Below are 27,000 nucleotides of genomic sequence, written 5' to 3' on the forward strand. Positions count from 1 at the left end.
GCTTTTTCTGAATCAATTGATATGACTATGTGATTTTTATGTCTTAATTTGTTTATGCAATATATCACTTTTATTGATTCACAGATATTGTACCATCCTTGCATCCCCAGGATAAATCCTACTTGGTCATGGTATATGATCTTTGTCTCCCCATGGTCTCTCTTCTCCAGATGTCTGGTTATGTAGTTCTCTCTCTCCTTATCCCAGGTGAAATCTGACCTTTCTGGGGTGGAGTATAGAGCTCCTCTGAATCCATATGTTTGCGCCAATTGGGGACCAATTTCCTGGGGCTCGCAACTGTTCAGTAGTTGCCGCAGTTATAGATTTTCAAGCTTCCAATAACATCCACTTTCTCCTTCAAGGTGGCGTGGTCTCCACGTCTGAGCCCATAGCTCTGAGAGGGGACCTAGCAGCAGTAGGGGCTGTCCCGTCAGGGGAACCCCATCCAAGAGTCCTCCACCTTCTCCTGGAGTATAGTTTTTCTTTAACTCGCCAACAAATACTCCCCGTGCAACCCTCAGCCGTTTTTTCTTTCTGTTCCAGGACCAGGCTCAGGACCCATCTGTCTAATTCGCCACCATTTTTCTTCTCCCTCAAAACACATTTATCATAAAAAAAATCTTCTGTCATTTTGCTTAATAGCCTGAAAAATAGTTACAATGTCTGGTGGTTTGGGGGAGCATATGTTTTTAATATCTTAATTACTATATGCAGTTTAACAACACTACATCAAGAAGTATTCCCAAGCATTTCATATTAAATTCTTTTGAAATGAACTCTTTTCTATATTTGGAATATAAAAGATTAAAGATATTTAAATTGGGTCATGTATCTTACTGCTTGCATATTTACAATTTTTCAAAAATAATAGAGTCAAGAATGCTGAGCTAAAATGCAGTTGATAACACTGTTGGGATAATATTGATTTAACAATGAAAAGAAATATATTGTCTTTTTTTATTGTACTTTCATGAATTTTTGTTGTTTTTTTAGTTAGAATTATGGGAAGTGTTAGCTATGGTAATACAAATTCTACATGTGAAAAGGCAATTCTATTAAACTGTAAAGGCTATCAGATTTATCGTTAGAAATATATTTCCAAAATATCTCTGAAAGCCACAGGGTTTCATATTTTATTTACATTTAGTTACTGGTAAAATGTAACACTATATTTTGAAATAAATGGTTACAAATGGTTGCTCTTTACCTCCATAAACCTTTACTATAAGCACTATATTGTTATATCTATTTTCAAATACTATTTAAGGAATTCAGAAATAACTTTTCATCTATATATATTTATGAATATGTATCTTGCTTCTGGAATGTCAGTTCCTTAAATCTAGGATCATGCATATAATTTTCTGTTTCTTATAGTACCTAACATATATAGAGTAGGTGCTCAATATATACAAAATTTTATTGATCAATTCATTTGAGGAACTCAACCTTTGTTCAATTTATTTCTGAATTTAGATTCAATTTAAGGCATGTTTCACATTCAATATTAACCAATTTCTGTACTAATGAGCAGGGTTACATAAGTACAGAATTATAGTTAGAAGGATCCTTTAGGTGGTAGAAGGTCCAACCCTCTAGTTTTACAGATGAGGAGATTATAGCCAAGAGAGTGAAATGACTTGCCCAAAGTCAAATTGCCAGTATGTAACAAAGCTGGGACTGGGAAATGAACAGATTGATATTCTGTAGTGCCATTATTGTGCTTCCACATTTTCTTATACAGTACTCCCAACCATAGCAGAAGCCCATCCTTAAGCAGTTCATATTAGGAACAAAAACAATACCACATGAGCCAAGATCTTGTTAATTATTTACCTGTTGTTATGGATATTAACTAGTGTTTGGTTATAACAAGTACACCTTAGTGCTTTTAGCCTCATTAAACCCATTGAACAGTTGTTGCACACAGGTTACAGGGTGGTAGTGGGGGGAGGTATCTGCTGGGATCACTGAACCAAAAGCAGGCAGTGTCAGCAGGACCTGTTGCTCATGGACTTATACCCACTCATATTTGGACTTAGGCTCTTATCCATCCTTAGGAACAGTCATCCTTTCATTCTCATGTTCTGGATTTCAACTCCTCCACCTTCTTGGGAAACCTGTAATAATTTATCTAGTGCCTTCTCCCTCCTTCCAGTATGGCAAAATTAGCATCATATTAGTCAGTGGGCTTATGTACCCATTAGCTCAGTTGTTTAGGCAGCATATTCAGAATATGTTTCATAGGGAGTAGTGCTGTGGGAGAGGTGCTATGGGGTTGTTCTTAGTCCCCCATTCCTATTTTATCCAAAGGAGCTATATTTTTAAAGTTTGCTTTACATATCAGTCTTTTGAGTAAGATTACATTTAAACAAAGGGTTCCAACTGCTAAAAGAATAAAAATCTCAGGGTGCCCTTAAGGCTAACATTTAAGATTTAATCTCATATGAGTTATTTTTTTCATTTGAGCATTCATTCAGTGAATATACTAAATATCTACAATACACAAGGCAGTCACAGAATGCCTTTCAATTCCCATCAGCCACCTCCTAAAATGAACTGTTGCTTAAAATGGTGACCAAATGGAAGAGTGTTAATGGCTTGGTCTAGTCCTATTGGAAGTGATGTTCCAACGTGATTTTTTAGGGCCTATGTTCCTGTACTAATGAGCCAAAAGTGTCTTATTTGACATTGCAGACCGACACCTAAATTTTCTTTGCCAAAGTCATTAGGATTCTGACAAAGTCCAATGGAAATAAGTACTGAGCAATTTGTTTTAAATTAGCTTGTCTCTACAGAACAAATAATTTTGTCCCTGGATGGCAGTCCTGTGTAAATAAGCTCAATTAAATGGCCTCTATCTTGTATGCGCATGGTTATTTGATACTTAATCTTCAACTGCAAACTATTTGACACATAATCAGGAATGTTTCCATATTCTGTATAGGCTCAATATTAGTACTTAGTAAAAGTAAAATATTAACAATGGAATCAATTCTGTATCCTTAACTATATGGCTGCCTTAGCAACCACAGTGATTTTGTATAGTGACAGTTAAGCAGAATATTTCCAGCAGAGTTCTAATCAATGTTCAAAATGGAAATTACATCATTATTGGATTTTATTGGATAACTAGAGGCCTGGTGCATAAAATTTGTGTACTTGGGGGGGGGTTGCCTCAGCCCAGCCTTCACCCTCTTCAATCTGGGACCCCTTGAGGGATGTCCAACTACCTGTTTAGGCCCGATCCCACAGACATCCCTCTCACAATCCAGGACTGCTGGCTCCCAACTGCTCACTTGCCTGCCTTCCTGATTGCCACTAATCGCTTCTGCCTGCCAACCTGATCACCCCCTAACCACTTCCCTGCCAGCCTTATTGATGCCTAACTGTTCCCCTACCAGCTCCATGACTGCCACCATTTCTGTTTGGATTTATGTATCTTCTATAATTGAAACTTTGTAGCCTTGAGTGGAGGCCTAGGCCAGCAAGGGAAGGTGGAAAGCTTGGCTTCCTCCATTGCCAGGGAAACCCAAGCCTCTTTCCTGCTCTCTGTGGCCATAGCCATCTTGATTGGGTTTATTTGCATATTTGCTCCTGATTGGCTTGTGGGTGTAGCTTATGGGCGTGGTTAGCGGTGTAGCTGAGTGATGGTTAATTTGCATATTTCTCTTTTATTAGGATTTCTTAATAGGGTTAAAGTATTATCTTATTTGTTTAATTCTGTTGAGTTAGATATTTTCTTCATAGCCCATATTTTGTTAAGTCATCACTTTTCATAGTAATATCTATTCTGTATTATGGGCATACAATTAATAAGAGCAAAGAAGCCCTGACTGGTTTGGCTTAGTGGATGGAGTGTTGGCCTGTGGACTAAGGGGTCCCAGGTTTGATTCTGGTTGGGGGGCATGTACCTTGGTTCCAAGCACATCCTATGTGGGGTGTGTGTAAGAGGCATCTGGACGATGTTTCTCTCTCATCGGTGTTTCTAACTCTCTCTCTCTCTCTCTCTCTCTCTCTCTCTCTCTCTCTCTCTCTCTCTCTTCGCTTCCTCACTGTAAAAAACAAACAAAGAACCTAAGAAAATTACTATTACAGTATATCATAAATAATGAGGCCTAAGTTCAGATCAGTTACTTTGCAGTTCACTGAAGGACCTTCTTATTATCATGATATCACTGTTAGAAAATTTTGAGTCATCACAACAAATAAAAGAACCAAAAGAGTAGAGACAGGCACTTTCTACCCTCACCTTTAATAAGGGGAGAAGCTAGATTGTGGAAACAAGTCAGGGATCCTGCTGCACATCTTAGCAAAATTCTGGACTAGATTCTTGGAGAGCACGAGCTTTCAGAAGTCACCATGATAATTACTAGAAGTCACTAAGGGCTCACTCAAAACAAATCAGGTACCAGGTCTCACTTCCATGCACACCTGATCTTACTAAACCAGAAGTATGGCACAGACATGGTATGTCTAGGTTGCAGCAAGGCATTTAAAAAATGTTCCTAAGATCGTTTTTCAACAAGTGGCAAGAAATGTTGACTAAATAATCATATGGTTTGATAAAGTGTTGCTAATTAAACATCATACCTGAAGAGTGTTTTCTTAATATATCAATGTCAGCCTGGAAAGAGGCTTTTGTTGTTTGCTTTGTACTTGACCCTTACTACCTGAAGTTTTTACCAGTGACCCAACTGAGGACAGAGAAAGCATGCATTTAATATTTAGAGATGGCACGAAGCTAGGTGGGATTAAGCTAATCCATAATAATAAAAGTGTAATATGCTAATTAGACCAGACAGCCTTCCAGATGAAAGCGTGGCTGCAAGGGAAGCCAGAGCCTGCCAGAAGCCGGGGGAAGGAAGGTCTACTATTTTTTTTTTTTAAGTTTATGAGTTTCTACTTTAATGAAATTAAGAATCCTTGAAAGCTTGGTAGAACATTCAAGGAAGGACTATTCTTGTCAAATTTTGTGCATTAGGCCTCTAATTTATAGATAATACAAACAGTAGCTAAAAATATCTAAGTAGACTGAAATAGCAGAGAAAGCTAACAAAGTGAAATGGTATAGGGATAAAGCTGGTTGGTGTGGCTCAATTGGTTGAGTGTTGTCCCATGCACCAAAAGATCACTGGTTCAATTCCTGGTCAGGGTACATACCTGGGTTTTGGGCTCAATCCCTAGTTGGGGACATGCAGGGGGCAGCAGATCAATGTTTCACATTGATGTTTCTCTCTCTCTCTCTCCCTCTTTTTCCTTCCCTACCCCTCCCTCTCTCTCTAAAATCAATAAAAACATATTTTTTAAAGATGTTACAGGGATAAATGTATTACATGTAGATTCACAAACACTGTTTTATAAATACAGTGAGGGAACCCAACCTAGTAGGCACATTTGTTTTAGTTATGATGGAAACGGCAATGAGAAGCAATAAAACCTTCACTGACCCACCAGCCTCTATCTCTCAAATGTAGATATAACTTAGCAGCTCTTTTGATGTTGTGGCCATTATTGAAGTGTAGGGGGAAGAGATAGTTAAATATGTACATGTGTGTTGGGTGGGGCCAGGCAGGGGCATGGGAGTGAGTGGCTAGAGAAATATTATGTATCCTGTTTAAATGTTCAAAAATCTATTTGGGATTGCAATGTTCACTGCTCCACAGCAGTCTTTGTTAAACCAATATTACCTGCTTTAGTTGTGAAGACTTTTTGGTGTGTGATTTACTATTTAGAGCCATACTGAGAAATCTGAGCACCACAGCAAAATAAAATCTAGTTTGGGGGGAAGTGCAAAAACTCTAGAATCAAATGTAGATCTGGGTTTTGGTCCAAAATATGTCACTTTGTAGTGCCTAGTTTCAGAAGAGATTATTTAACCTCCCTGTACTCAAGTTTCATAATCGTTAGTATAGTTTATCTTGAAGGATTAGTACAAGTGTTAGAGATAATGCATGTAGAAGACACTCAATTTTTAAGGGTATATTAAAATCTTATTTGTATTTTTTTCTTTTTTTTAGATTTACTAGAGGCCCAATTCATGAAATTTATGCAAGGGGCTCGGCCCTTGTAGGCCTGGCTTCATTAGGAAGGTTGTCTGGATGGTCGTTCTGCTGTTTGGTCTATTTAGCATATTAGCACTTTATTATATAGGATTGAGGTGATACTGGTTAACAAAATTATACAGGTTTCAGGTGCACAATTCCACAACACATCATCTTTATACTGTATAGTGTGTGCACCACCCCAAATCAATTCTCTGTCATCACCATTTATTCCCCCCATCTCCTCCTCCACTTCCCTCTGACGCCTCTCCCCATGGCGATCACCACACTGTTGTCCTTGTCCATGAGTTTTTTTCCCTTTTTTTTGCTAAATTCCTCCTTTTATACCTATTCTTTTGCTTCATATTATGATAGTAGGAAGAGTTAACATAAGGGAAGTCGGGATTGACCTTTTAAGTGACTTGATTCTCCGTCCCTCAGTTTACCAATTTCTGGAATGGAGAAATTACAACTTTTCTAGTTTGGGTTGTTGTTTAAATGATTTAAAAATTCTAAATATAATAATCTAAATGCTAAAGATTCTTGGAAAAATATATTTAGCTAAGCTTCAACAGATTTTTGAACTATTTAAAGTTTAGTTTGGCTTAAAGTAACTGAATGGAAAATGAAGATGATAAATGACATATATATATATATATATATATATATATATATATATATATATATATATATGATTGTATATGATTGTGGGTTTAAATGAAGTTCTTCAGATTTTCTCAAGTTTGAACTCTGCCCTAAAGTGGAGGATCTATAAATAGGCAGGCTGCCCTTAGAGTACAGCTTATAGATCTTACACATGATTCAGAGCCCCATTTTAATCTTCAACCCCACCAGGACCTTTCATGGAAGGATAGTATCAAATGAAGGGACTTCAGAGCTATAAAGTTCAGGACAAGTTAATCTGCATTCCGTTTGCATTTTGCTCTCTGGTTGAAGATGATGAGAGGTTCCTAAATTTAAAACCTGGCTGACATGATATCCTTATTGGCAGATGTCTCAAAGGAGGTATTTAGAATGATTTTGAGTGGTGTATAATATGTTCATGAATGTATGTGTGTGTTGCACATGCTGGCAGAGCAGAAAGAATTCATAGGGCTTGGGACTACGAACTTTCCTGAGACATCATCACTCTCAGCTGTTGGGGGTGATGTCACAGATGCCAGGAACACTGCCTGGGCCCAAATTCCCAAAGCTCTATTTTGCATTGCAGAGCCGTAGGCACAGAAGACCCATTCCATTAGCTCTACTATAAAAGAACTATGGAATTTGTTATCCAAAGTCTGGGATCAGAAACTACTTGTCCAGAAAAAAAGAAAAAGAAAAGCTAAAGTTGACCCTTGTTGCCTGAGCCTTTGTTCCTGCCTGATAATATACCATGGAAAACGGGGGAGGAATCCAGACTCATTAATGAGCTAATACAAAAGATTAAGCCAAGCGCATTTGAGAGGTGGAAATATCTCTAGACCAGAACCTAGTGCCGATGTTACCTTTGTTCACCAGACCCAATATATAATAAGGGTGCCCCTTTGGGAAGCAGTTTTCTTACTGCTGATTTCTTTTTTTAGAGAATGCTATGTCAAATTGATTGATCAGTAATTGCAATCTGTACAAATTATAAGATGCTGAAATGGAGCTCACCTTTGAGCTTCTATGTGTTGAATTGCTTTTGTTCGTGATGGTTGTTCCTGGAAGTCACTTAAACCATGACTACTTGCAAGATTCTCAAAATGAAACTCAGTAGGCAAAAAATAAATTAAAATTTAAAATATATTTATATATCCTCACCTTTTATTTTGAAGCCATTTATTAAATGCCCATGAGACGTGTAGTGCCAAGTTTAGTGGATTCTGTTGATAAAGACATGGAAAAACCCCTTATGCATAATTATAATCACATAACATATATTATTACCATTTGAATTGATTTGTTCAATATTTAGCAGCTCCTTGTGACAAGCACTGGGAGTAGGGACTGTGGACATGGATACAGAGATAACTTAAACATAATTTTTGCTTTTATGGAGGGTGATGAAAACATACCTACATAACTGTAACCCAAGGCATAGTTTAAGTACCTAAAGAGAAATTTAAACCAAGTACTATGCTAGCCCAGAAAAGGGAGGGATTAATTCCTACCAAGGGAATTAAACAAGACTTCAAAAATAGGTAGCCTTTAAGCCAGGCTTTGAAAGATGAGAATTTTGACAGATAGAGACTGGAAGGAAGGATCTTCCTGGCAGAGGAATTTGGAATGAACAGTGGCACAAAGACATGAAAGTACATCATAGCCTTATGTGGCTGGAGAGCTCACAGCCCAGGGCAGAGTGGAACAGGACATGGGCAGTGAAGGATGAGATTGAAAAGGTGGTATAAAATATGGGAGGGCAACGAATAATAAAATAAAGAATCTGAACTTGATTCTGTTAGTAGTGGAGAGCTACTGAAGGGATTGGAGCAAAAGCATGGCATAGTTAGATCAGTGTTTTATGATGTTAACTCTGCCAGGAGCATAAAAGGTGGTTTAGAGATCAGAAATTGGAGGCAAGGAGTCCAGTTAAACTTGACAGGGTTTATGAAACAAAGAAGTATAGCTTACTATTAACATTCATTAACCTTCTTTTCCATAAAAGGTTATGGACCTGTTGAGAGGAAGAGGACGGTTGTGTCCTAAAGTCAGGCTAATTATCTTTGGCTGTTAGCCAGGACACGGGAGGGGGTATAGCATGCAGTGGTTTGGGTCTCAGGAGAGGAGACACGGAGTGACCTTCTCACAGCAAATGAGTACCTTATCCAGGTCCCACAGTAGAAAATTAAAAGAAAATTCTAGTATCTCTAGAGATTGTTCCTCATTGAACCTGAAGTAGAAGTCCTCAAAATGAAATATTTAGACTCTCTGATGAATGTACTATTGCTTTTTAATCAATTTGTTACACACTTTTATGAGTCAGGCTTCCAATTAAAAGTGGCTCTTTGGTTGTTGAATATTGAGTGCCATCTGTTCACTGAAGTCTCAAAAACTACCAAAACTGTGAGAAAGATTAAGAGAGATTATAGTGTTTTTCTTCTGCTGCCACTGTGGGTTCTTAGATGTGCTGGAAAGACTACTGTGTTTCATGACAGTCTCACAAAGAAGAGGTGGGGGAAGCAGTGACTGTTCGCCTTCTTCAACCTTCTTAAAACACATTTTCCCATTTGTTATCAACTCCTGTGTTTTTCTATTTATAGCAGGTACTTATAGTTTGTGCTGTTTCCCTAGAATGGTCTCCAAGAATTTTATATATAGGAGCCTGCTTGTTAATTTTAATTTTACTCAAGCATGTGCTGACAATGAGCTGACCTGGCCTTTCACCAAGACTGTCTAGCTGGCACTCAACAACATGCTTTCTCTCCATCTTAGCACTCCTGTACTCTTGCTGGTCAGTGCAGTTTCTAAGAAGGCAGATAAAGTGCATTGTTTAGACAGCATTGAATCTTGTTTACAGCATTTCCACAAGAATAGGGTCTTGTCCACCCCAGTATCGTTGTATCTTCTGCTTTAAGTACACATCCTGGCATATAGTAGATGACCAATAACTACTTATTGCAAGAATAAATGAAGGATTCTGTTCCATATTTGACTTAGCTATTTTCCTCCAATTTAGAGAGAATATCTATAATGTTATCCTATGCCTGTCCCACCATTGTATTTTGGAAGCAGATAACTTGTTTTCTAGTTTCACAGGTACAGAGATGGAGGAAAATTTTGACCAGAATGAACCATAGCCAGCATCTCACCAGACTTATATTATGATTTTTGGGACTTTTGAACTAATGATATTTAGTTGAGATTTTTAGATTTAAGAGTTGATGCTGTAATTGGTTGAGACTTCTTAGGGATGTTGGGATAAGGTGAACGTATTTTGCACATGGAGCAGACATGAATTTAGGGAGAAAATGTATATGCAAATATAGAGCGAAAGCAAGAGAGTAGGAGGATTCTTTTCACCATTAAAAATTATAGAAAAAAATTACAAAATATTACACTGGGGTTTTGCCTTTAAAGTATGTATAAAATATTCTGTCTGCCAAAAGTCATCAAGAATGTTCCTCCCTTTACTTTTTAAATTTCATTTTATTTTATTTACTTTTCCAAATTAATTGCAATGTAATTATATATTATTGTGGAAGTTTAAGGTATAAAACATATTAATTTGACACACTTATGTATTATGAAATGAATCCTACCTTAGCATTAGCTGACGCTCCATCATGTCATATAATTATCATTTCTTTCTTGTGAAGAGAACATTTAGGATTTACTCTCTTCCTCCACTATCTTGAGAAACATGGTAGGATTGTACCATACTTTTCTGTGAATCCTCATTCCATTCATTCAAAAATCTTCAACTTGATAAGATCTGGTAAATTCATGAACTCTCTTCTTGTTCTGCCTCTCTTTTCTGACCTTCACTTGGCAGCTATGCCATGGCTCTCATCCAGTGGAATTACTTTTGACATAGACTCCAGTTAATGGCCTACTCCTTCCCATTCTGCCTATTCTGTCACTGTAAGATACAGTATTGGGCAGCATTGCAAAACCTACTTTATCTGTCAAAGCCTGAAAAATAGGAACTTTCATTTTCTTGGCAGTTTCCTTTAAATTCAAAGATCAGCTTGTTGAAGCTTGAAGAGCTGAGATGAAATAGTAATTCATGGACCACTTTATTTCTAAATTCCAGTTTCTCTGGGTCCTAAAGTCCTATAGTAACTCATGCTTCAGGTATAGGTAGCTAGACATTGAGAAACATTCTTATTTGAGAGTTATAAGTGTGAATGAAGTAATCAAAATCGTTAGCACACCTATCCTATTTACACAAATTTCTCATGCTTTCCCCCAGGAAATTGTTTCTATGACTAAGGACAGATGGTTCTGTGATCTTATCTACTTTCAGCCTATTTCTTGAACCTACTGTGTGCTACTTCATTTTGTTATTACTATTCCTCTGGCATTGCTAGTCTGGGACTCTCATCCTGTAGCCAGTCAATCATCAAGTGCCTTAAGGTCATTATTTGTAGCATTCTTTGAAATCCTTTCTATCCCTATGCCATCACCCTAGTCCAGGCCTGCCTTACTTCACCATCAATCCCCTGTTGAACACAGGGATTAGAAAAACCAATGAGATACTCACTGCCCTTGACATATAGAAAACCGCAATCTTTTTTTTTTTATGTCTTTGTTTTCTTCTAGCACTACAGTTTCCAACGTGATTTATATTTATATTTTTCTTTGGCAGTAAAAATAGTATTTTATTCCACCCCCTCCTTCCCACAGCAACGTTACGATCAGGGGGGGGAAATGAGTTTCAGGGGACAGGATTTGGGAGGGTACAGGTGAAAACAGTCAAATCACAATAGGAATTTTTTAAAACAGGTTATCCACTTAGTCATCTTCTTCAGATTCTCGTTTTTGCTTCTGACCCTTTTCTTCTTCTTCCCAGAAGAAGACTCTTCTTCATCTTCCTCATCGTCTACTTCCCAGTCATTAAAATCTTCTTCATCCACCTCTTCCTTTCCACTCTTCACCTCTTTTTCCTCTTCTTCTTCATCCTCTTCATCTTCCGCTATATGAGCATCCTCATTATACTCTTCCTCTTCCTCCTCATCCTTCTCCTCTTCCTTCACTTCTAGGCCCTCTACATAGCCCTTGGCATGGAATCAGGGGCCTCCTTGTGGTCTTGTCATAGCCATCGAGATATGTAATTTGTAGGAGGAGCTTGAACACGTTTTCTCAGTAGTGGTTCAGGTTGGTTACCTTACAATTGAAAATGTCTAAGTTCTTGAGGTTTTCTAATTTTTTCAGTGGCTCCATTGAGCTGAGGTCTTTAATTTTGTTGCCATTTAAGTTTAATGCTTGAGGTTTGGACACTTTTCTGCCAATACTTCCAGGCCCCCTGAGATTCTGTTATTGCTTAGTTCAAGCATCTTACGTTTAACTTTGGTAAGTTTGCGACTGAGGTGAGGCCTACTTTGATTGTACTTAAGAACTCCAGTCCTTCTAATTCATCTGAGAGACCTTCTATTTTGCCTTCATAAGACAGACAGTTGTCTAGGACAAGCTCTTTCACATCAGAGGGCATCCTGTTCCGCAGCTCTAAGTGAATCTGTTTGTCATCTCTAGCTCTAGCTCTCTCTCTCTCTCCAGAGGCTCCCACACCAGCCGAATTCAATCAATAGACCTCGAACCCATGGCCGCGTGATTTAGGACTTTGAAGGCTCAATCAACTCCGCTCGGTTCTCAAGCCTATATTTTTCTTAAATCGAATCATGTATGTAATTTTGTCTCTGCCACAAAAATACTTGTTGCCTTCCTTTTATAAGCCCCTTACATTTTTTCCTCCCACCTATGCCATGTAACCTTTTGTGCGGGAGAGGTATTTCTTTCCCCACAAGTCCTCTCTCATTTGTTCTCTTACCCACTCTTGTCTTCCACATAATTTGATAATTTCTTTCATAGGTTTATTTTCTCTATTCCCTTAGTTATTCTGTCCTCAATGGAAAGTATAAAAAGACAAATACCATCTGATTTAACTTATATGTGGAATCTAATGAACAAAGTAGAAACAGAAGCATGGATACATGGAACAGACTGACAGCTGTCAGAGGGGAGGGTTTTGGGGTTAGAAGGTGAATGGAGAGAGAGAGAGAGAGAGAGAGAGAGAGAGAGAGAGAGAGAGAGAGAGAGAGAGAGAGAGATGATGATGATGATGATGATGATGATGATAGCAGGAAGGGGGAAGGTAGGTGGAGGTGGGCAATGAGGATGGAAAGAGACTTTGCTTGGGGTGATGGGTGCATGATACAGTGTGCAGACAATGCTTTGTTGAGCTGTACATTTGAAATCTGTATGGTTTTACGAACTAGTCTCACCCCAATAAGTTCAATAAAAAATAACCTGGAGAAAGACAGAGATCAAGACCAAATAGCATTTATTGAGCACTTGCTGGGTGCTGGTACTATACTTGGTATTTCAAAATATCATATAAAAGAGCACCATTCTTGCTCTGTGCTTCCTTCTGGATTAAAAAAAAAAATCTATAAATGCTTTTGGCAAATGATGAGGAACAGCAACCCTCCACACACCCCCCCTTTTTTTAAGCAAAAGCACCAGACGTTTGGAAGGGAATATGCAATTTGTGTTGTAATGCAAATTATCTCTTTCTTCCTGAGAACATTGGTTTCTTGCCAGAGTGTTCAATTCAGGCCCACACAAACTGGGTATATTTATAGAGGGCCAAATGAGGAAGAGAACATGATAAACTTTCCTCCCTGGTAAAACAGTCAATGAAAAACAGGTGAATGCCATGTAGCATGAAACTTGGGGAGCCAAATGCCATCTAGTACATGGCAGCTAGACATTTGGTAGGTTAAAGTGCCCCCCTCACCCTCTAGGCAGGTGATTCAGGTCTGGGGACTCAGAAATGTTATTCTAGATGGTAACAAGCTCTCAGAGACTTCTTGGGACCCTCTCAGTGTATGGAATATGGCATACTGGATCCACTAAAACTGCCTCTGAATTCTTAACATTAAGATGTTAAAAAGAATACAATCTCTGCATTTAAGTGTTTTAAAGTTTATGAGGACCTTTTGTTTACATTACTATATTTATTTTTCATTACTGTCCTGTGACCTAGCTATCATTATTCTACACTAATAAAAAAGAAATATGCAAGTTGACCATACCTCCATGACACTCACCAGCCAATCAGGAGTGAACATGCAAATTAACCCAACAAAGATGGTGGGTTAATTTGCATACACAGGCACAGAGCGGCTAGGTGGAGCAGGACACCTGGTGTGAGGGGGAGGGTGGGGAGTGGAGTGGAGTGTTGCTCCAGCCAGAACAGAGAAGACCTAAGACTCCGGCCAGCTGGAAAGAAAATGGAAGACGGCAGCCAGAGCAAAGGCCTGCGTCCTGGGTGCCAGAGAAAACTGGTGCCAGCAGCCATGGGATGAATAAAACTGACATTCAGATTGTAAGTGACTGAAAGGTTGAACTTACTCTAAATTCTATGACCTTTCTTCTACTCTGTTGAGGGATGAAGAAGCATTAAGACAATCTAATTATCTAGGAGGTCACTTGAAGTAGCCTGGAACTAGCAGCTCTTATGCTAGAAGTTTCTCCTAAGGCAAGACTATGGCAATCCACAAAGTTGTATGACTAAGGATATTTCAGTGGCATTGTCATAAGAGCAACCCAAATATCTATCAATAGGACATTTATGTGAACTATTCTATTTCCATACAATGAAATAATCTGCAGCCATCAGAAATATTTTTATTGACTATATTCACCTCAAAATATTTTAATGGATGCAGAATATTCCACTCAACATAAATTAAAAATAAAAATAATTTTAAAATATTTTTAAATACTGTTGTACAAAGAAAGATTCCTATGATATAGTGTTAAGTTAAAAAGGAGGTTATGAGACAATATTAAAGTACAATTCAGTTTTACAAAAGTTAGCACATGTATATACATATGTATGGGGAGAAAGTCTGTAAAAATATATATTAAGACATGAGCAATATTATAACTTTCATTTCCTTTCTTTAAGTCTCTGCACTCTGCCCAAATACTTTTTTAAATTAAGTTTTACATCAGAAAAACAATAGACCAAACAGCAAACATTTTGAGATAGGTAAGAACAGATTGAAGCCACTGGACCAAGTCAAAGCTCTCACACTTCTTCAGATCCTCCCCCATCTGAGCTGTTTCCTTCTCTATTGGCTATCTCAGAAGTAACCTAGACCCTGAGAGGAGGCAGAAAGAGTATCATCTTGCCTGATAACCTCCTGACCCAGTATTTCAGCCTGATATCCCAACAATTATTACCTTAATTCTGAAGGCAACACCAAAGATCTTTAGAAGATGGTCTCAGAGGCAGCCTCATGACCCACATCACCCAGGACTCTTGCTGACAGGCAGGCACAGTAAGAAAAGTTTGCACAGTGAGAGATGGCCCCCAACTTTCTGAGTTTCTGAGAATAATTCAATATTAATCCATCATTCACAAATGACCCAACATTTTGAAATATATTGCTATTTTCCGCCTGCCCTACGCCTTGGGGAAATGAATTACTTAAGCTTAATATTTGATATTTGAAGTAGGACCTCCCTTCATCTAACCTAAAATCATCTCTTTCAAGTTTAAGGGCCTACCCCCTAATTTTAGTGTTATAGGACCTAAGTTTGTGGTTACCATATCCATCACAATTGCGTGCACTTCTCTGATTTTCCCTATACGCCTTCATTGTTTCAAACTCAAGAGGCCAGTGATTTTAATCTGTAATCATATGGTTTTGCCTTGTTCTCCACCATTTATTATTTTATTTGTCCTTCTATGGACATTTTCCTGTTCCATTTTGTCTTCTTCACTACATCATCAGCAGAATACAATCCCACTAACACATACAGTAGCTCTAAAATCGGTACTACTGCAGGTTAAAAATAATTTCTTAGTGGGTTGCTAGCACCAAACATTCAGAAGTTCAGCTTTTAATGGAAGACTAATAGTAATTAAAGAGCTGTGAATGCGGGTTTGTTTTGCCTTAAGAAATGTATGTGTATGTGGTCTCCACTTTATATTGTCTGCTACATCAGGATCCAACTAACCTTCAAAGTAAGTTTGATTTTGAGGGGAAAGAACTCTCAAATCAATTAAATAAAGGCTAATTCTAGCATTCAGGCTCTATGAAATAAGACAGCCCTGATCTCTCAAAGGCCACAGATAAAGCCATCTGACAGTTTTGCAATGTCAGAAACTTGCAGTCATTCCTTTACACACATGTAAAACCTTCAGCCTTTCTTGATAAAATATTCTTTTTTTTTCAAAAAAATGCTTTGAAGTTTGAAAATCAAAGCAGAACAGCTGTTTCTCAGAACAGAAAGGACTTTCCCTAAACTGCTAGAAAGCTAATAAGGATTTCAAAGGGCAATGATAACTTACTCTAATGACCAAAGTACAGGGAGCACCAGGGTGGGACAAACTGTTTACTGCAACTAACACATTAACTAGGGCGCTTGCAGCCTTCCTCTGTATTCTCCCCTCTTTTCCTTTCTCTTTGTGTCTGTTTTTCTCCTTCCTTCTTTAACCATCCCCTGGCCACTTTCTTACCTTACTTTTTTATTTTTTAAATTTCATTTTCTCAATCTTTCTCTTCCCCCCTCCCTCACATCTTTTTTCTTAACCACCTCATTCCCTAAACTTCCTATAGCAGAGACCTGGAGTATCTTAACTGTTTATTATATAGATTGAATGTAGTTTCCCTTTCCCTAATCTGATTTTTTAAGGAGACGAGGTGAATATTTTATATTTCTTCTACAAAAAGCAAACAAAAACGAAACTAAAACAAGTGGTTTCTGATTTGTGTGTGGCCCCAATTGATTTTTCCCCCTCTGTGTGCCAGTGGCCATTGATAGAAAAAAGGTGCCCCCTCTTGCACTGAGGGGTCTTGCCAATCTAATTGTTTTTCAGAAAAGGAGATGAAAAACAGTATGGACAACTAGTTACTGTGGGTGGGGGAAGGAATTTGACTGGCGTCAGTTTTCTTTGGAAACAGATAGGGAAGCACCAAAGATTGCAATAGTTTTACTTGTGAAAAAACAGAGGTTAGAAATAAGTTGCTGGAAAGTTCAGCTGAGAACGGGAACATCTGGGGCTTATTCATCGGTTTTCAGAAGTTTTTGAAGCTTTTTTATTAGCTGGTTGACCTCAGATTGAGGAGGAGATTTTTCAACTGTTAAACAGTTTTTTTCCCCTTTGCATTCCTAAAGTCATATTGTGTTCAGCTTGTTAATATCTGCACAGGGGGCCTTGGGCAGAGTTGACCAGAGTTGGCAGACTTTCGGAACAAACACATAGCCGGTATTTCCCTTTCTTGTTGAAGACTTGCATGTGCCCCTTTCATCCGTATATACAGCAGATTCCTCCACAAATAATTGCATTTGGCATCACAGTTGTTAGAGAAAATTAAGAGAAGGGGGTAAATCCCCATCTCCTCCCTCCCACCACTGAGACAGCTGAAGGAAGGAGACAGGTCAGACAGGGTAATACATAAACATACCTGGAATGTAGCAGCAGGTAATTCTGTCTGTGTTAGTCACAATAATAACTTTCATGTTGTAATATCAATGGCATAGATTCCAAGATGTCTAGAATTGAAAAAGGAAAAAAAAACCCCACACAAATCGACAACTAGCATCCCATTGCATCTCATTGACTTATTGGGTCTGACACTGGAAACATTGGCTAAAATGTTTAGTTAGTATAAATGGAGCATGTTCCAAGCCACTTCCCCCCACTATTTTCTAAAGCGGATTTTAGGTTATTTATTTGGAATTTCTGGCAGCCAAGGCAAGAAAATTCTGCATGGAGATTCCAACACAGCTTCTGATGGGATGGGGGGAGGGGACATCATCAGATAGCACTACAGACGAAGTTCTTAGTACTGGGCCCCTCAGTATGGCACTCTCTGAAAAGGAATGTTTGTTCAAGGCATGGCAGTGTTGAGAAAAGCAAAATATAATCTATGCACTAACACTATAACCAGAAATAACTTTTATGTCAGAAATTAACCAGTACTGCCTAAATAGAAGCTCTCATTCTTAATGGTCTGAAAAATGTTCTGTGGCTAAAACTCTTGGAGGTAAATCAGTGATTTTGGTGTGTGTTTTTTTTCTATTAACTGTTAGGCCTACAAAGGTTGTGTGCAAGCAAAAGAATTTAAACAAATTTCCAAAAAATTTGACATTTAAAATTGTTTGGTGTTATTCCAACACAGATGTTCTTTGTTCTGTATTGAGTTTATGGTCTATGCCAGGCTTTGATTAACAGCTAAAAGACCTACAGACAATTCAATAAATCAACACATAGTACTTGAGTTCCTATTCTAAATGTTTATTGTTTATTCAGCCACTGAGTGCCAGACACTCTGGTAGGGCCTGGGAATCTGGAGAGGCACAAAGATGAATCAGACACAGTTCCACCCTCAGAAAGCCTTTGGACTCATAGAGAAGACATAGACACAAATAATTCCAATTCAAGGCAGAATGTGATTGAGGTTTTAAGACAGGTCCAAATAAAATGTTGTGGAGCACTGATGAAACAATTAGCTTCAGCTGCAGTAACTGGGGAAGAATTAATGTAGAGGAGATGACATATGAGATGATTCCTGGAGGATAAATTGAATTTCAACAAAGGAGATCATGCAAGGCAAAGAAAACAGCATGCGCAAAGCATGAAGGTGTGAAACCGTATGGTATATTTAGAGAATGGTGATTAGTGAAGGTATATGGAGTGAACTGTGAGAGTTAGGGTAGTCAAGTGGAAGTATACCTTGGGCAGTTATAAATTTGAGTTAGAAGCCTGAGGAAAAAATCTAGACAACAGAATATATATTAATATGTTAATTAATATATATGAACAGTATTATTCCCTTGGAGCCAGGTCCCTTATGACAACATTAGAACCCAGCCTCTTCTCTTGGGGGGGAGGGTTACAATTAAATCAAGAGTCGAAACAATCATATATATATATATATATATATATATATATATCAGAACGACCTACATATTATATGATACAATGTGCAACAGCTCAGGAGTGTATTGGGAAAGCACAAGATACATTATTAGTGATTTAACATTTTTTGAAGATAACTTGCTTGGAGCCTTCATCTGCCCCCCCTCCCCCCACATTCATATGTCAGACCCTTCCTAGACAAATACTGCCACAGACATGAGCAGACTTTATGCACAGCACTAGTGGTTGGGAACAAAGGGGAAAGAGGAGGAAAGGTTGGCAGGAGAAGGAACAAGCAATTCATTTTTAAGTTGGAGAATGAGAAAATTAACTGTTCATAAATTCCAGGAGATTGGTTTTTCTTCTGTTTTATCATGAATAAAGGACCTGTTCACATTTTGAAAGTAACACTTCATAGGACAGAATGGAATAAGCAGGCAGGCAAAAATCCTTCTTTGTTTTTATTAGAAGTGTAAGAATAGGAAGTTTGTCTGACTCATATATAGATTCCCTAGGAGACAAAACCCCTTCTGATCATGTATGAACACATAGCTATTTGACACTTCCTGCTTCATTGAAAATAGATTTAATTAAAATATCTAGTAATGACTCATTTTGAGTGCCAGGTGCTTACATATCCTTATTATTATGCCTCTAAAAATTTAGATTTGAAATATAATACTTAGGTAAATTAATGTTGCTCCCAATAGAGTTTCTTTATGGACACCACCAAGTAAGTCCCCATGAATTACCTTAGGGAGGAAGCCCTGCGAAAAGTATAGTTTACTAAGAGTGAACTTCCTTGCTGTCCCTCTACATCTGGTTGGGTAAGGTAATTGCTGACTGTTAAAGGGTCATTCTTCCCAGTTCATTTCCATTGCCCAACACTACAACAGTGCACCTGTCTTGTATTGGAAAGGAAGTAAGTGTCAAAGTGGGAACAAAATAAGGACAGTTGTCTCATTCCAAGTTTGTGTGGGACTGGAGTAGAGTTTCTGTTCCCACTGTGTTAAGGGAGGAAAAAAGACAGCCATATGGGGAAGGAGTGTTAAATTGTGGCTTGTGTCCAGATCAACTCCAGCTATCATGCCTTTAAATCACCCCAAATAACGCCATGCTCTATTTAAAAGTGATTTTCCCAGAGAGCATACCTTCTGCATAGGGAGGGGAGATCTGCTAGTGAGATGTATGTAAGTTACTCACCACTCAAAAACTGAATCGATACAATATGAATGGGTCAGAGCTCCAGTAGAGTTCTTTTTCAATAAGATGTGATGTCAATGTTGCACTGACTTTTGTGCATTAAAGATCCAAGGACATTTTTTTAAAGGAGTGCTTGCCTTGACCTCCTTGGCCAAAGTTCACATCTGGTAATTGCATTTGTTGACACTGGCTTCCCTTGTCCTTCCAGCTGAATATAATATTGCTTCCCTCGCATCCTGTCTTAAACTGTTGTATAGTGTTGCAATGTGCTACTAAACAGCAATTGCATTTCACCCGGTGGGGAATGCAAGCAGAAACCCTTTGGAAGAAGTGGTGCTATAGAAATGTTGGATCGACAGCATTTTTGTGTGTGCGAGGCAGAAAGTGTAAGAAACAGATCCAAGCACTCTTCAGAATAACTGTTAACGTGTATGTATGCAGAGTAAGCAATGACCATATGGAAGGCCAAAAATGCCAAAGGTCAGAAAGAATCCTTAGAGAAAGGGAAATGAAAACAGATTTTTTTAAAAAGTGATTTGGGAAGATACCCTATATGTTCAGAATAACATATAAGGAATTTTAGAGTGCTTGGAATTTAGGTTTTGAAAGCACACAGTTTCTATTTGTATGGGTCTTGACAGTTTACAAAGTGCTTTTTATATATGCAAATACATTTAATTCTCATAAACCTGTGAGTTAGGTATGATACTTATTTTAATTTTATAGCATAGGAAACTAGGAATTAGTGAGGTTCACGAAATATCTAGCAAGTGGAGGAATCAAAGGAGCTAGGAATACAGGTTTTATGACTCCGAATTCTTTACTCTGTAGCACACCTAGCCTGAAGAGTGTGTTGGTTACGGTTTGATGAATGAAGCATATGTCAGGCATAGGTGCATTTTAGACATTGAGTTACTATAATTCTTGGGGATTCTGGAAAGCCCATGTGTTTTTGACACCTGAAGGTTAGGATCCAAATATTAAAATGTTAACTGTTTTACCAAAATAGAAACTTTTCTAAAATAGATTTTCTTAACTTATTATATGATTGCATTGTACAGCAGATGGAGATGCTTTAATTGTCACTTCAGTATCAAAGACTTTTTTGCTACTTCTATCTTTGGCTCTGTCCCAGAGGCCTCCAGGCCTCACAGAATAACTCAGATAAGTACTGTCTAGCTGATCCATTTTTCACTTCTGTCACTCTTGTGTTATTGAATAAATAATGGTATTTTTGCATCCAAAAAAGTGATTATACGTTGGAAATTATTAGACTAGATCTACAAAGTAAGTAGTCCACTCGTCTGATATGATCTGTCTATTCTAATATAAATTCATTGCCATTAAATATGGAATGTAGGAACCATTAGTATGGAATTAGATGAGAGACAGACAACAGAGCTCATGCATACTGTGTAAGAAAGAAGTAAAAACTGAGCAAAGAAACACATTTCCTGGGTGACAAGGCAAAATAAACAAATATTGAGGAAAGTGAAAGACTTGGGGATGGAAAAGAGAAATTTTAGAAGAATAGTAATTGAGTCAACTTAAACTTCATGTAGTCAACGCATCTCCTAGATGATGGCATGATTATGGTACCCAAAAGCTATGATAAAGGAGTCAGCTAAAATATTGCAGGCTTAAAGGTAGTTAGGTTTCTATTGGGTTTGACCCCAAGGCAGGCATTTTTATCCAAACTTGAGTTCCCCCCTTGTCACATTGGCTAGCATAATTCTCCCATTTTGCAAATATATTTAACCACTTTATTGAGATATAATTTACATTTAATAAAATTCACCCATTATAAATATACATACAGCCTAAAGAGTTTTAGTAAATGTACACAGTTGTGCAACTATTGCCCCAATCCAATTTGGAATATTTTCATCACTCCAACAAGTTCCCACATGCCTGTTCCCATTCTCATCCCCAGGTCCAGGCAACCACTAAACTACTTTCTGTCCCTAGAGATATTCCTTCTATAAATATTTCAAATAAATGGCATTAGATAAGAAATTGTCTTTTGTGTCTGCCTTTCTTCACTTACCATAATGTTATTTAGGTTCATATATGCTAATCATCAATACTTCGTTCCTTTTTATTGCCAGATAATATTTTATTGTCTGGGCATACCACATTTTGTTTATCTATTCACCAGTTTATGGACATTTGGATTGTTTCCATATTTGGACTACTATGAATAATATCACTATGAACATTCACATACAAGTCTTTATATGGACACATGCTTTACTATATTTGGTAGATATATAGGAGCATTATGTCTGGGTCATATGCTAAATATACATTTAATGTTTTGAGACACTGCTAAACTGTGTGCCAAAGTGATTATACCCTTTTACATTCCCACCAGCAATGTATGCAGGTTCTAATTTATCTACATCCCATTCAACACTTGGTATTTTTATTCCTTGAGTATAGATTTTCTAGTGGATGTGTAATGGTATCTCATTGTGGTTTTAATTTGCATTTAATTAGTGAGTCATGAGGTTAAGCATCTTTGCATATGTTTATTGCCCACTTGTATTTTTTTTTTAATGAAGTGTCTACTTAAATCTTTTTGCCTAGATATTTTATAGTTTAAATAAGGGCAGATAAGTGGAAAGAAAGTGACTATGCTATGAGATTTTTGTACTCCTCCTTCTACATATTAACTAGCCTTTGTTTCTTTTTGTAGTTATAGGGTGGTATTTATTTGGGTCTTTTTTGAACAAGTAAGGATTGAAATGGCCCATAGTAATTCATTGGGCTAAAAGAGAATTTCTCAGGACACTGATAATCTTCTAAGTGTAGTAGACTAGTTTCTCTGCTCCAGAGCAGAGTTAGTTACCTTAAACAGCTTTGGATGAGATGTTACAAAGTGCTTTCACATGTATCATTTCATTGACAGTTGTTTTATGAGATACTGTACTACTTTTTTTTTTATGTGCGAAACTCTGATTAGGAAAGTGGCTTTTGCAAGTGTAATAAGTTGGTAAGTTGTTAGAACTGAGCTTTGACACCAGGTCTGGTTCCCTATCCTCTTTGCATTTCAGGCATGCAGTCACACTTTAAGGTCCACTTTGGTTGCATGTATCAGAACTCCAGCAAAGCCCAGACCAGCACATTCAGGATATCACATGTGGGAATAGCTGCTGGACAAACGTTCAGGAAGTGTTTCCTCCATTACCTGATTGAATAGCTTTGCCTATTTTCCCTTGGACCAGATGTCTGGGTCTCTGTATTATGGACAAAATGATTGTAATCTGGAAACAATGAGAACTCAGAACACCTGTTAAGAGAAGGAAATATAATAGATGAGATGGTATATTCTGATTAGAGTTTATTTTAGAAAGAAACCAGTTTACATGAAACCAAACAATGTTTAATGAGCAAAATGCTAAGTTGCAGGGTCAAAATATTGTTAAAAATAGAGAAATGAGAATACCAACATATTTATGACTAGAGAAATTATTTTTAAATTTACTATATTCAGAACTAACAGACTCATAGATATAGAGTACAGACTGATGGTTGCCAGAGTGAAGGGGGGTTGGGGACTAGGTAGAGAAGGTGAAGGGATTGAGAAGTACAGATTGGTAGTTACAAAGTAATCATGGTGATGGAAAGTAAAGTGTAGGAAATAAAGTCAATAATACTGTAATAAATTTGTCATATTCAGTGGCCCCTAAAGCTTTAAGAAAGTTTTATTTTTAGGAGTGGTAAGTAGCAGTTCTATGTCATTCAAGAGCACATTGTTAAACATTTTGTCCATTTGGACTCATAAATCACTGAAAATGCACCATAATTTCAGTATTTTAATATCCATATGAATACTCCCAAACTGCCTCAAATGCTCAGATACAGCACGTGCACACACAAACACATCCTTCGTTAGATGCTGTCCCTTGGTTGGGGTTGGAAAATATGATAATACTGAAGCACAAACAGAAATATAAAATACAGTGCCTTCTCCAAAAGAGTTTACACTTATGAAACATTTAACATTAAAACCGAGAATAATTGGAAAATAATATAAGGCAGAATGTAAGAAACTGTTAAATACAATAGAATACAAGAATAATAAAAGTTGTGCAAAGCAAGAGATCACTGGTAGCTGAGTAATATGGCCAAAGCAACTAGCATAGAACTGGACATGCTCTCTATATATCTGTATACCTATCATCATTATTTATATTAAACTTTTAAAATTGCATAATGCAGGCTTATTGTAGAAATTTAGCAAGTACAGATAGGCAGAAAGAAATTAATCCACTCCTAATCCTACTACCCAGAGATTGCCGGTTTGTGTACATACTTCCTGTATATTGTGTTGCTCTTAGAATAGTAAATGTTAATTGTTCTTAAAATAAACCAACAAAAACTCCTCGATCTAAAAAAAAAAAAAAAAAAAAAAAAAAAAAAAAAAAGGCAGTCATTATTACTCATTCTCCCTGGCAGTATATCCCAAAGTATGTTCCACAAAACTTTTATTGGTGCGATTTTTTAAAAGTTTTTCCAGCAAGTATATGAAAAGATGCTCACCAATGCTAATCATTAGGAAAATGCAAATCAAGACCACAATGTGATACCACCTCACACCTATTTGCATGACCACTATAAAGAAAACAAAACAAAAAATAGAAAACAAAACTGGGGGGGGGGGGAACTGTTCTGGCTGGTCTGGCTCAGTGGATAGGTCGTTGGCCTGCAGACTATAAGGTCCCAGCTTCTATTCCTGGTCAAGGGCACATACCTCGGGTGCAGGCTTGATCCACCGGGGTGCGTGTAGGAAGCAATCAATCAATGTGTCTCTCTCATATTGATGTTTCTCTCTCTATGTCTCTCTTCTCCTCCTTCCCCTCTCTAAAAATCAATGAGAAAATATCCTCAGATGAGGGTTAAGAAAAAACAAAAACAAAAAACCATATACACAAAAGAGAAAAAAAATGAACAGAAAACAAGTGTTGGCAAGAATGTGGAATAGTTGGAACCTTTGTGCACTGTTGGTAGGGATGTAAAATGGTGTAACCACTATGGACAACAGTATGATGAGTCCTCAAAAGATTAAAAATAGAATTACCATATGTTACAGCAATTCAATTTCTGGGTATATATCCCAAAAAAATTGAAACCAGAATTTCAAAGATATTTGTACACCCGTGTTCATATCAGCATTATTCATTATAGCCAAGAGATGGAAGCAACACAAGTATTTATCACTAGATGAATGCATAAACAAAACATGGTTAATACATAAAATGTAACATTATTCAGCCTAGAAGAAAATCTGTCACTTGCTACAATATAGTTGAACATTGAAGCTATTATGCTAAATGAAATAAGCCCATCACAAAAGGATAAATATTGTATGCTTTCACTTACATGAGGCACATAAAGTAGTCAAATTCATAGAAACAGAAAGTAGAATGGTGGTTGCCAGGGACTGTGGAGGAAGAGGGGAATGGAAAGTTGTTGATTAATGAGTACTGCCCTTTACTGGTTCTCTTGTGATATGCCCGAGGATTATACAGAAAACTAGTTTATGTCATCTACTCTTGATTAGCTAGTTAAAAAGCTCTACTAACTATTGTCTGTGTGGACTTGCTGTGCTAATCTGTAAGAATAAATGGATTGGATCATATGATCTCTCAGGTTCTTTCTAACGCATCATTCCAAATCTACAACCTAATTCCTCTATTAATAGATTGAATATGATGTTAAGCACTTTTGAGTGCTCAATATATTTAATATCTCCATTTCTCATATTAGACACTTTCTAGAAATTAAGATCTCTGCTTCCCAATCATTTCCTTCCCTGATACATCTAGTTAGGACATGCGTGTTGAGTTATTTAAAGATGAAAATTACCATAAGCTATATCCAGAAATATGAACAAGCAGAATGTTAAGAATGTGTGTATATTACCTGATATATAAAAAGGGGTTAAACATTGTGGGGGAGGGAAACATTAACAAAAATGTTAATTGAATATCTGTCTAAACAGAATCCCAGAGGATGGTGGAGAGACCCATGTTAGAACTGGTGAAGACATTCTTATCTAGTGAGCTCAGTGAAGGGAAACAAAGAAAGATAGAGCTATAAATATGTGTTGGCTGCAGCCTGTTAATGAGCTGTCCTTTTTCTCCTCCCACACTTATATTCTCTTATTCCTGCCACTTTATCATCACCAAATAGTTTTGTGAGATAGGGAAGGAGTTCAAGTAAGACAGACAGCCAAGCACTTCAGTCCCAGGAGCAAACAAAATAGGCACACCCAATACCAAAGAAAGCCAACAAAGGAAATAATTCACCTTAATCTCTACCAACATATACCTCGCCAAAAGAGCACGGGATCAAGCTCTGCCAAATACTGAGTACAAATTAGCTGGACTTGGTTACATGGTGCTCTTCCCAGACCTTGTGGTTAAATTCTAATAAGCTTCTCAGCAAAAATGAGAGGCTGGTCTGAAGAATGCATTCATAGGCAGTGCCAATAGGAGAAATGCTTGATGAAGCTTGGAATTTAAGAGTAAGAAGCAATGATGATAGAGACCCACATGGGAATGGAAATGATTATATCTGTATGCTTATTTCAGAGAAGTAAAATTGTTATGTTATGCTTATTTCAGAGAAGTAAAATTAAGCTAAGATATGCTACCAAATGGCAAGAATATGGATATACTAGATTAGTGAGTATTTTAATTAAGGGATGAAAGGTGAATGTGAAGGATAGTTTAGCCAAATGCTAAGTAGAAATTATTTTGTAAATATATATAATCAACTTAGCAGACAATTCTGCAACTAGAATTGACTAAGCTAAATGTGGGAAAATGATCACCAATATCAATAACTTGATGTAAAATGACTGAATTTTGTTAAAAGACCATTTAATCAAATATGGAATTCCAACAAGGTAGTGAATATATGCAAAGTGTTGATGGCCTGCTTGAGTTGAACTAGAGTATTACAGTGATTTTTTTCTTCAGTGTCCTCAATGGTTACCAAAAGGCAGCCTTTGATTTCTTTGTTATTGCAGAATACCAGGAGTTCCATTTCATATTCCTCAATCCACTGTTTGACCACTCCATTCAAACCACTGGAGGTACAGAAAGGAAAACTATACTACAGTAAGGAAGTACTTAAACATTTGGTAGCTATAACATGTAA

The 27,000-nt window shown here is 37.4% G+C and overlaps 1 protein-coding gene and 1 pseudogene across 2 annotated transcripts in view; one reads left to right on the forward strand and one right to left on the reverse strand.

The window, feature by feature from the left end:
* GPC3 (glypican 3) overlaps positions 1–27,000 on the forward strand; it is a 341,076-nt gene that overhangs the window by 258,963 nt on the left and 55,113 nt on the right. The window lies entirely within an intron of this gene.
* Positions 11,484–17,225, reverse strand: LOC311615400 (acidic leucine-rich nuclear phosphoprotein 32 family member A-like; annotated as a pseudogene). The gene is made up of 2 exons: positions 17,171–17,225; positions 11,484–12,248 (listed from the first exon to the last, which is right to left on the reverse strand). The product of its transcript is annotated as an acidic leucine-rich nuclear phosphoprotein 32 family member A-like (transcript).

This window comes from Pipistrellus hanaki (assembly GCF_964339955.1).
Source record: "Pipistrellus hanaki genome assembly, chromosome: X".
Classification (NCBI taxonomy): Eukaryota; Metazoa; Chordata; class Mammalia; order Chiroptera; family Vespertilionidae; genus Pipistrellus; species Pipistrellus hanaki.